Here is an 11,885-nt window from a genome sequence, read left to right on the forward strand (position 1 = left end):
TTCTTCTCTCTCTTTGATTCTCGATACAAAGTTCTCCTTGATATTCTTGGTGATGTATTTGATGTAATACTCTTTTGCGGTGTGTTTGCCGAGATCCGGTGAATTGTGGGTTTATGAACAAGATTATCTATAAATATTATTTGGTTCTTCTCTGAATTCTTATATGCATGATTTGATATCTTTGCAAGTCTCTTCGAATTATCAATTTAGTTTGTCCTACTAGATTGATCTTTCTTGCAATGGGAGAACTGCTTAGCCTTGGGTTCAATCTTGCGGTGTCCTTTCCCAGTGATAGTAGGGGAAGCAAAGCACATATTGCATTGTTGCCATCGAGGATAAAAAGATGGGTTATATCATATTGCTTGAGTCTATCCCTCTACATCATGTCATCTTGCTTAAAGCGTTACTCTTTTCTTATGAACTTATTACTCTAGATGCATGCTGGATAGCGGTCGATGTGTGGAGTAATAGTAGTAGATGGAGAATTGTTTCGATCTACTTGACACGGATGTGATGCCTCTATTCATGATCATTGCCTATATATTCTCATAACTATGCGCTTTTCTATCAATTGCTCGGTGGTAATTTGTTCACCCACCGTAATACATGCTATCTTGAGAGAAGCCACTAGTGAAACCTATGGGCCCCGTGTCTCTTTCTTATTATATTGCATCTCTTTTATTTACATCACATCTCATTTACTATTTTGCAATCTTTAATTTCCAATCTATACAGCAAAAATACCAAAAATATTTACTTTACTATCTTTATTAGATCTCACTTTTGTGAGTGTCCGTGAAGGGATTGACAACCCCTTTATCGCGTTGGTTGCAAGGTTCTTGATTGTTTCTGCAGGTACTAGGTGACTTGTAAGTTGTCTCCTACTGGATCGATACCTTGGTTCTCAAAAACTAAGGGAAATACTTATGCTACTTTGCTGGATCACCCTTTCCTCTTCAAGGGAAAACCAACGCATGCTTAAGAGGTAGAAATTGCATGCTTGAAGCTTGTCATCCATTGTGAAGATGTGTCGATGAGAGGCTCACCCATAGTGGAGTATGGGAGCAATCTACTAGTCTTCATCGAGCCAGCACAATCGAGAAAGGTGGTCCATCTTGAGGAGGACAAGATCTTCATCATGTAGCTCAAGTGGACTATGCGCAACCCAAAGGTATGTCCTTGATAGGTTTTTTATTTTACTGGTCTCATGGTGTTAGTTGGGAGACCGTGCGATAGGATCGATAGTCGTACTATCAAGGGGGCTCTCAACTAAGTATCTTGATCGTATCGTTCGTACAGAGCTCAAACCATTGCTTCCTTGTATCATCTTTCTTTGTTCTTGTTTGGTTTTTCTCTTGTGAGTTTTTGGAGCTTGTGGTCATCTTCACGACAAACTCAAACTCATCGAAAATGGAGTTCACATGCATCATCTTTGAGTTTATCAATGTTGGTGAGTTTGTCGGTTAATACTTGGGGAAGGTCCTATTCCTATCCTATTGGCATTTATTCTCCATTGCTAGTTCTTAGTATCCAGTCGCTGTTGGATAGTACTTGTCGTCTTCTATCCAACATGCTTGAGTTTGTTGATTTCGGAGTCCATTTACAGTAGTTATAGCAGTTTCAGTATTGGAGCATTCTTATGTTTTGCTTGGGTAGTTTTTTTAGCTTTAAGTGGTAGTAGAGCGAAAGTAGAGAGGTAGTACTACTCTAAGCGGTAGTAGGGCGTAGTACCTCTTATGCGGTACTTTCGATTCCTTCTATCGCGACCACTTCCGCTTATTTTTGTGCTTCTATTGCCCAGTCTACTTGAGCGGTAGTAGAGCGGTAGTACCTCTTATAAGCGGTAGTACCACTTATAAGAGGTAGTACCTCTCTAGCAGAACTATTGCTCTTGTATTTCTGTCTCGATGGGTTGCATTGACCATGCTAAGCGGTAGTACCTCTCCCCAAGCGGTAGTACCGCTTGTGCACGTCTAGTGCACATAACGATTTGATTTGGGGGGACCTATTTAAGGGGGTCTTCTCCCCAAATGTTCTTATCCTTTGAGCTCGTGTCTGCCCCCCATTGTTGACCTTCTTTGAGCTTGCTATCTCTCAATCCATCTAATGATTATTGCTAATTTTCGAGGGAAAAGAGAGAGGAGATCTAGATCCGCATTTTCACCAATCACTTTCTCCTCTATGTGAGGGGAACCCCTTGGATCTAGATCTTGGAGTTCTTTGTGTTCTCTTATTCGTTCTTCCTCTCATATTCCTCCCTAGCATTAGTTACTTTGGTGGGATTTGAGAGAGGACTTGGGCACTCTGTGTGCCCTTGCCATTGCATTTGGTGCATAGGTTTGGGTTCTCCACGGTGATACGTGGAAGTGAAGTTTGAGTAGCTTATTACTCTTGGGTGCTTGGTACCCTAGAGCTTGTTCCTCTTGGGTTCTTGGGCACCCTAGATGGTTGGTGATATTGCAGAGCTCACATTGTGGTGTAAATCTCTGGGCAAGCGTTGGGGTCTCCAATTAAGTTGTGGAGATTTCCCCAAGCAATTTGTATGGGTACCGGTAACCGCCCCCCAAGGGTTGCCAATTGTACGGGTTAGGTGACCTCCCTCGAGGGTCCCTTAGTGGAATCATGACATCTTGCATTGTGCGAGGGCTTGAGGAGATTATAGTGGCCCTAGTGGCTTTTGGGGGAGGATTGTGCCTCCACACCGCTCCAAGCGGAGATTAGCATCTGCAAGGGTGTGAACTTCGGGATACATTGTCCTCTCCATGTGCCTCAATTATCTCTACCCGAGCCCTTTACTTATGCACTTTACATTGTGATAGCCATTGTATTTCATGATAGATATCTTGTTATCACTTAGTTGTTTATCTTGCTTAGCATAAGTTGTTGGTGCACATAGGTGACCCTAGTTGTTTTGGGTTTTGTGCTTGACAAATCAAATGCTAGTTTTATTTTGCATTTGTTCAAGCTTAAACTGTAATTATTTCAAAGCCCTATTCACCTCCCCCCCCCCATTAGGCGACATCCACGATCTTTTAGCCTCCTTCTTCCTCGTCTAGATTCCATCTCCACCACCACTTCTGCCATGTCTTCCTCCACCTAGAACATCTCCTCCAGCCTAAACAACACCACCTCTGAGCCTCTCAATCGACCAACTATATCCTATGGAGAGCTTAGGCTGCCCTCAGATCATGGGGACGGGGCTTTTTGGCTATCTCGACAAAACAATCCCTGGACCCTCCGCCACCATAGTCTCAAAGAACTCTGAAGGGAAGGACCAGGAGGTTCCTAACCCCGCCTATAGCCCTGGTTGATCCAGGATCAACAACTCATGGCCTACTGATATGTCCATTTTGCATCATGTTTTCCTACTATTATTTATAATGTTTTTATACATAATAATGATTTAGGGAGTAATTTTAATGCCTTTTCTCTCATAATATTCAAGGTTTACAGAAAGAGGGAGAATGCCGACAGCTGGAATTCTGGACCTGAGAAAGCTATGTCAGAGATACATATTCTGCACTTCTCCAAATGAGCAGAAATTTTACAGAGAAATATTTTGTAATATATAAAAAAATACTAGAGCAAATAACTACCAGAGGGGGGCCACCTGGTGCCCACAAGACACCAGGGCGCGCCAGGCCCTCCAGGGGCGCCCTGGTGGGTTGTGGGTAGCCCAGCCCACCTCTAGTGCCCATCTTCTGGTACATAAGGTCTTTTGACCTATAAAGATAAGGGGATGGTTTTTAGGGCGGAGCGCCACTGTCTCGAGGCGGAACTTGGGCAGGAGCACTTTTGCCCTCTGACGAAGCGATTCCTCTAGGGGAACTTCCCTCCCAGAGGGGGAAATCGAAGCCATTGTCATCACCAACAACCCTCTCATCCTTGGGAGGCCAATCTTCATCAACATGTTCAACAACACCATCTCATCTCAAACCCTAGTTCATCTCTTGTGTTCAATCTTTGTACCGGAACCTCAGAATTGTACTTGTGGGTGACTAGTAGTGTTAATTATAGCTTGTAGTTGATTACTATATGGTTTATTTGGTGGAATATTATATGTTCAGATCCATTATTCTATTTAATACCCCTCTGATCTTGAGCATGAATATCATTTGTGAGTAGTTACTTTTGTTCTTGAGGTCATGGGAGAAGCCATGTTGCAACTAATCATGTGAATTTGACATGTGTTTGATACTTGGATGATATGTATGTTGTGATTCCCTTAGTGGTGTCATGTGAACGTCGACTACATGTCACTTCACCATCTTTGGCCTAAGGGAATGCATTGTGGAGTAGTTATTAGATGATGTGTTGCTAGAGTGACAGAAGCTTAAACCATAGTTTATGTGCTACTTCGCAAGGGACTGATTTGGATCCATATGTTTAATGCTATGGTTAGATTTTATCTTAATACTTTTCTCATAGTTGCGGATGCTTGCGAGGGGGTTAATCATAAGTGGGAGTTTTGTTCAAGTAAGAACAACACCCAAGCACCGGTGCACCCACATATCAAATTATCAAAGTAGCGAACGCGAACGAAACCAACATGATGAAAGTGACCAGATGAAATACCTGTATGCCCTCAAGAACATTTTGCTTATTATAAGAGGGCGTTTTGGCCTTTCCTTTGCCACAAAAGGATTGGTATACCTTGCTGCACTTTATTTACTATTATCGTTACTTGCTTGTTGCAAATTATCTTGCTATCAAACAACCTATTACGGACAATTTCAGTGCTTATAGAAATTACCTTGCTGAAAACCGCTTATCATTTCCTTCTGCTCCTCGTTAGGTTCGACAATCTTACTTATACAAAGGACTATGATTGATCCCGTATACTTGTGGGTCATGCCCTACCTACTTAATAATCTTTCTATGGAAGTCTTGGTCCATGTTGCGTCACTTGAAAACTCCCACCAAATCAGGGGTGCCCTTGCCAATATGTTCACGGCCCAGTTGTGATCCCGAGCCAACAATTGTCGTACAACCCTTTCCAACGCCCAAAAAGTCATGCAATCAGTTGCCGCTTTCTTCGGTCAAATGCGATCGCTCGCAGATGAGCTTGGTGTGGTTGTAAAACCCATCGGTGAGGATGAGTTGATCTCGTTCATTATTGTTGGTCTTGATATGGACTATCAACCCCTTATTTCGAGCCTTGATGTGCGCATAGAATCTCTTTCCATAGATGACCTCTTTGGCATGGTAGCCGACTTCGATCAACGAGTAGAGATGTTTCATGGATCGAGCGCAGGGGCTTCTATTGGGAAACGTTGCATGGAAAACAAAAAGTTTCTATGCACACGCAAGATCTATCCATGGAGATGCATAACAATGAGGAGGAGAGAGTGTCTATGTACCCTCGTAGACCGTATGCGGAAGCGTTTGACAACGTGGTTGATGTAGTCGAATTTTCTTCGCGATCCAACCGATCGAGTATCGAACGTACAACACCTCCGTGTTAAGCACATGTTCAGCTTGATGATGTCCGTGCCTTCTTGATCCAGCAAGACGGCGAGGTAGTGGATGAGTTCTGGCAGCACGACAGCATGGTGACAATGATGGTGAAGTTATCTCCGCAGAGCTTCTTGTCACATCCCTAGTTCTGGTAATGCTTAGTGCTAGCATCTTGTGTTGCATCATGTTTAAGTTTTAATTAAACTTGAAATGGAGAATGACCAAACCCTAGCACCAAATGAATTCAAATAGGCTCAAATAAAATCATTTTCAATAAACCCAAAATGCCCTTTGAAAATGTTCATGATTTCTGATAAAGGTGAAAACCTCTGCCAAAAATGATGAACATATTTCTAGGTCATTCCTGGATTTTAGAATTATATCATATTGTATTTGATGGCCATTTAAACACTATAAATAATTTAAATGCTCAAATAATGTTGGAACTATTTGTGGGCCACTGAAATAATTCAAAAAGTGCTCATGAATATTTTCAGCATTTATAAAATTGATTTGGTTTTTAAAACTGGATCAAAAACAAACTTCAATTAGAAAACAGAAACAAAAATAGAAAAGGGTTAGAAACTCACCTGGCTTACCTGTCCAGCCCAGCCAGCCTGGCACTGTGCCGGCCCAGTCCACTGGCCAGTGCCAGTCGTCCTCAACCTTGTGCCAGTGGGCACGAGGGCGTGTGCCCATGGTGCGCTAGCACGCGCGTGATACGTCTCCAACGTATCTATAATTTTTGATTGTTCCATGCTATTATATTATCTTTTTTGGATGTTTAATGGGCTTTAATATGCTCTTTTATATTATTTTCGGGACTAACCTATTAACCGGAGGCCCAGTGCCCGTTTCTGTTTTTTTTGCCTATTTTAGAGTTTCTCAGAAAAGGAATACCAAACGGAGTCCAAACAGAATGAAACCTTCGCGATGATCTTTCTTGGACCGAAAGCAATCCAGAAGACTTGGAGTCGATGTCTGGAACTCCACGAGGCAGCCATGAGGCAGGAGGGCACGCCTAGGGGGTAGGCGCGCCCCCACCCTCATGGGCCCCTTGTAGCTCCACCGACGTACTTCTTTCGCCTATATATACTCTTATACCCTAGATCGATCACAGAGAGCCATGAAACCACTTTTCCACCGCCGCACCCTTTTGTACCCGTGAGGTCCCATCTTGGGGCCTTTTTCGGTGATCTCCCGGAGGGGGAATCGATCACAGAGAGCTTCTACATCAACACCATAGCCTCTCCGATGAAGCATGAGTAGTTTACTGCAGACCTTCGGGTCCACAGTTATTAGCTAGATGGCTTCTTCTCTCTCTTTGATTCTCAATACAAAGTTCTCCTCGATGTAATACTATTTTGCGGAGTGTTTGCCGAGATCCGATGAATTGTGGGTTTATGAACAAGATTATCTATGAATATCATTTGGTTCTTCTCTGAATTCTTATATGCATGATTTTATATCTTTGCAAGTCTCTTCGAATTATCGGTTTACTTTGGCCTACTAGATTGATCTTTCTTGCAATGGGAGAAGTGATTCGCTTTGGGTTCAATCTTGTGGTGTCCTTTCCCAGTGACAGTAGGGGCAGCAAGGCACGTATTGTATTGTTGCCATCGAGGATAAAAAGATGGGGTTTATATCATATTGCTTGTGTTTATCCCTCTACATCATGTCATCTTGCTTAAAGCGTTACTCTGTTCTTATGAACTTAATACTCTAGATGCATGCTGGATAGTGGTCGATGTGTGGAGTAATAGTAGTAGATGCAGAATCATTTTGATCTAGTTGACAAGGACGTGATGCCTATATTCATGATCATTGCCTTAGATATCTTCATAACTATGCGCTTTTCTATCAATTGCTTGGCAGTAATTTGTTCACCCACCGTAATACATGCTATCTTGAGAGAAGCCACTAGTGAAACCTATGGCTCCCGGGTCTCTTTCTTATTATATTGCATCTCTTTTATTTACATCGCATCTCGTTTACTATTTTGCAATATTTAATTTCCAATCTATTCAACAAAAATACCAAAAATATTTACTTTACTATCTGTAGTAGATCTCACTTTTGCGAGTGACCGTGAACGGATTGACAACCCCTTTATCGTGTTGGTTGCAAGGTTCTTGATTGTTTGTGATGGTACTAGGTGACTTGTGCGTTGTCTCCTACTGGATTGATACCTTGGTTCTCAAAAACTGAGGGAAATACTTATGCTACTTTCATGCATGACCCTTTCCTCTTCAAGGAAAAACCAACGCATGCTCAAGAGGTAGCAGCACGCAGCCACCGACGGCCACCTCCTACTTCTGTCGATGCCCTGGACAACTCTAGACAACGCCATGCACCCCCGGCCTCTCTTTCCCTCACCTGTGGCCTCTCCCCTCCCCTGGCTCTCTCTCTCTCTCATCGGCCGAGCGGCACCGTTGTGGCCGTTGAGGACGCCCCAGCCAGATCTCCTTGTGGATGGAACCCCAAACGTTAACAAATGACAACTTAGATTTCTTTCCAAAACACAGTTCATGCAGTGTCATCTCAACGGATTTAGACGGTGCCCTATTTAAAAAATTATTATTACATGTGGTGTCGTCTCAACGGATTTAGACGGTGCCCTATTTAAAAAAATTCTTATTACATGCGGTGTCGTCTCAACGGATTTAGAATGTGCCCTGTTACATGCGGTGTCATCTCAATATGTAAGGAACTTCACCAAAGTCTTTCATTAAAAAATTCTTATTCAAGTATCCTTTTATGTTATCCAAAACTACTATATCATTTCCAATCAACAATATGTCATCCACATGTAATATCAGAAATGCTACAAAGCTCCCACTCGCTTTCTTGTAAATACAAGATTCACCGTAAATCGGTATAAAACCATATGCTTTGATTACCTCATCAAAGTGTATATTCCAACTCCGAGATGCTTGCACCAGTCCATAGATGGATCGCTGGAGCCTGCATACTTTGTTAGCACCTTTAGGATCAACAAAACCTTTTGTTTGCATCATATACAACTCTTCTTTAAGATATCCATTAAGGAATGCAGTTTTGACATCCATTTGACAGATTTCATAATCATAAAATGTCGTAATTGCTAACATGATTCGGACGAACTTAAGCATCGATATGGGTGAGAAAGTCTCATCGTAGTCAACCCCTTGAACTTGTCGAAAACCTTTTGCGACAAATCGAGCTTTGTAGATAGTAATATTACCGTCAGCGTCAGTCTTATTCTTGAAGATCCATTTGTTCTCTATGGCTTGCCGATCATCGGGCAAGTCCACCAAAGTCCAGACTTTGTTCTCATACATGGATCCTATCTCAGAATTCATGGCCTCAAGCCATCTGTCGAAATCTGGGCTCATCGTAGCTTCTTCATAGTTCATAGGTTCACCTTGGTCTAATAACATTACTTCTAGGACAGGATTACCGTACCACTCTGGTGCGGAACGTGTTCTGGTTGATCTATGAAGTTCGGTACTAACTTGATCCGAAGTTTCATGATCATCATCATTAGCTTCCTCTCTAGTTGGTGTAGGCATCACGGGAACGGTTTTCTCTGATATGCTACTTTCCAATTCGAGAGGAGGTACAATTACTTCACAAAGTTCTACTTTCATCCCACTCACTTCTTTTGAGAGAAACTCCTTCTCTAGAAAGGATCCATTCTTAGCGACAAAGATCTCGCCTTCGGATTTGTGGAAGATTGTGTACCCAATTTTTTCCTTAGGGTATCCTATGAAGACGCACTTCTCCGATTTGGGTTCGAGCTTATTAGGCTGAAGCCATTTGACATAAGTGTCGCAACCCCAAACTTTAAGAAATGATAACTTAGGTTTGTTTCCAAACCACAGTTCATGTGGTGTCGTCTCAACAGATTTAGACGGTGCCCTATTAAAAAATTCTTTTTACATGCGGTGTCATCTCAACGGATTTAGACGGTGCCCTAGTACATAAGGTGTCGTCTCAATATGTAAGCAACTTCACCAAGGTCTTTCATTAAAAAATTCTTATTCGAGTATCCTTTTATGCTATCCAAAACTTCTATATCATTTCCAATCAACAATATGTTATCCACATGTAATATCAGAAATGCTACAGAACTCCCACTCGCTTTCTTGTAAATACAGGCTTCACCGTAAGTCTGTATAAAACCATATGCTTTGATCACCTCATCAAAGTGTATATTCTAACTCTGGGATGCTTGCACTAATCCATAGATGGATCGTTGGAGCCTGCATACTTTGTTAGCACCTTTAGGATCGACAAAACCTTCTGTTTGCATCATATACAACTCTTCTTTAAGATATCCATTAAGGAATGCAGTTTTGACGTCCATTTGCCAGATTTCATAATCATAAAATGCGGCAATTGCTAAGATGATTCGGATGGACTTAAGCATCACTATGGGTGAGAAAGTCTCATCATAGTCAACCCCTTGAAATTATTGAAAACCTTTTGCGATAAATCGAGCTTTGTAGATAGTAACCTTACCGCGGGCGTCAGTCTTCTCCTTGAAGATACATTTATTCTCTATGGCTTGCCGATCATCGGCCAAGTCCACCAAAGTCCACACTTTGTTCTCATACATGGATCCTATCTCAGAATTCATGGCCTCAAGCCATCTATCGGAATCTGGGCTCATCATAGCTTCTTCATAGTCCATAGGTTCGCGTTGGTCTAATAACATGACTTCTAGGATAGGATTACCGTACCACTCTGGTGCGTAACATGTTCTGGTTGACCTACGAAGTTCAGTACTAACTTGATCCAAAGTTTCATGATCAGCATCATTAGCTTCCTCTCTAGTTGGTGCAGGCATCACGGGAACGGTTTTCTCTGATATGCTACTTTCCAATTCGAGAGGAGGTACAATTACCTCATCAAGTTCTACTTTCCTCCCACTCACTTCTTTCGAGAGAAACCCCTTCTCTAGAAAGGATCCATTCTTAGCAACAAAGATCTTGCCTTCGGATTATGGTAGAATCTGTACCCAATTGTTTCCTTAGGGTATCCTATGAAGACGCACTTCTCCGATTTGGGTTCGAGCTTATCAGGCTGAAGCCATTTGACATAAGTGTCGCAACCCCAAACTTTAAGAAATGACAATTTAGGTTTCTTTCCAAACCACAGTTCATGTGGTGTCCTCTCAACGGATTTAGACGGTGCCCTATTTAACGTGAATGCAGTTGTATCTAATGCATAAACCCAAAACGATAGAGGTAAATCGGTAAGAGACATCATAGATCGCACCATATCTAATAAAGTATGGTTACGTCATTCAGACACACCATTACACTGTGGAGTTCCAGGTGGCGTGAGTTGTGAAACTATTCCACATTGTTTTAAATGAAGGCTAAACTCGTAACTTAAATATTCGCCTCCGTGATCAAATCATAGAAACTTTATTTTCTTGTTACGATGATTCTCCACTTCACTCTGAAATTCGTTGAACTTTTCAAATATGTGTGTTTCATTAAGTAGATATACCCATACCTACTCAAATCATCTGTGAAGGTGAGAAAATAATGATACATGCCGCGTGCTTCAACACTCATCGACCGCATATATCGGTATGTATTATTTCCAATAAGTCATTAGCTTGCTCCATTGTTCTGGAGAACAGAGTTCTAGTCATCTTGCCCATGAGGCATGGTTCACAAATATCAAATGATTCATAATCAAGTGATTCCAAAAGTCCATCCACATGGAGTTTCTTCATGTGCTTTACACCAATATGACCTAAACGGCAGTGCCACAAGTATGTTGCACTGTCATTATCAACTTTGTATCTTTTGGCATCAATATTATGAATATGTGTATCACTACGATTGAGATTGAATAAACCATTTACATTGGGTGTATGACCATAGAAGGTTTTATTCATGTAGGCAGAACAACAATCATTCTCTGACTTAAATAAATAACCGTATTGCAATAAACACGGTCTATTCTTGTTCATGCTCAACGCAAACACCAAATAACATTTATTTAGGCTCAACACCAATCCTAAACATAGAGGGAGTGTACAATGGTGATCGTATCAACACTGGAATTGCTTCCAACACACATCGTCACCTCGCCCTTAACTAGTCTCTATTTATTCTGCAACTCCTGTTTCGAGTTACTAGTCTTAGCAATTGAACCAGTATCAAATACCAAGGGGCTATACGAACACTAGTAAGGTACACATCAATAACATGTATATCAAACATACCTTTGTTCACTTTGCCATCCTTCTTATCCGCAAGGTATTTGGGGCATTTCCGCTTGTAGTGACCATTCCCATTGAAGTAGAAGCAATCAGTTTCAGGCTTAGGTCCAGCTTTGGGCTTCCTCACGGGAGTGGCAACTTGCTTGCCATTCTTCTTGAAGTTATCTTTCTTTCCCTTTGCCCTTTTTCTTGAAACTACTGGTAT

At 41.8% G+C, this 11,885-nt stretch overlaps 1 pseudogene; it reads left to right on the forward strand.

Annotated features, from left to right (window-relative positions):
• The first annotated feature begins 5,082 nt into the window (after positions 1-5,082).
• LOC123109274 (uncharacterized) lies at positions 5,083-5,221 on the forward strand (annotated as a pseudogene).
• Positions 5,222-11,885: the final 6,664 nt, after the last annotated feature.

This window comes from Triticum aestivum, chromosome 5A (assembly GCF_018294505.1).
Source record: "Triticum aestivum cultivar Chinese Spring chromosome 5A, IWGSC CS RefSeq v2.1, whole genome shotgun sequence".
NCBI classification, from domain to species: domain Eukaryota; kingdom Viridiplantae; phylum Streptophyta; class Magnoliopsida; order Poales; family Poaceae; genus Triticum; species Triticum aestivum.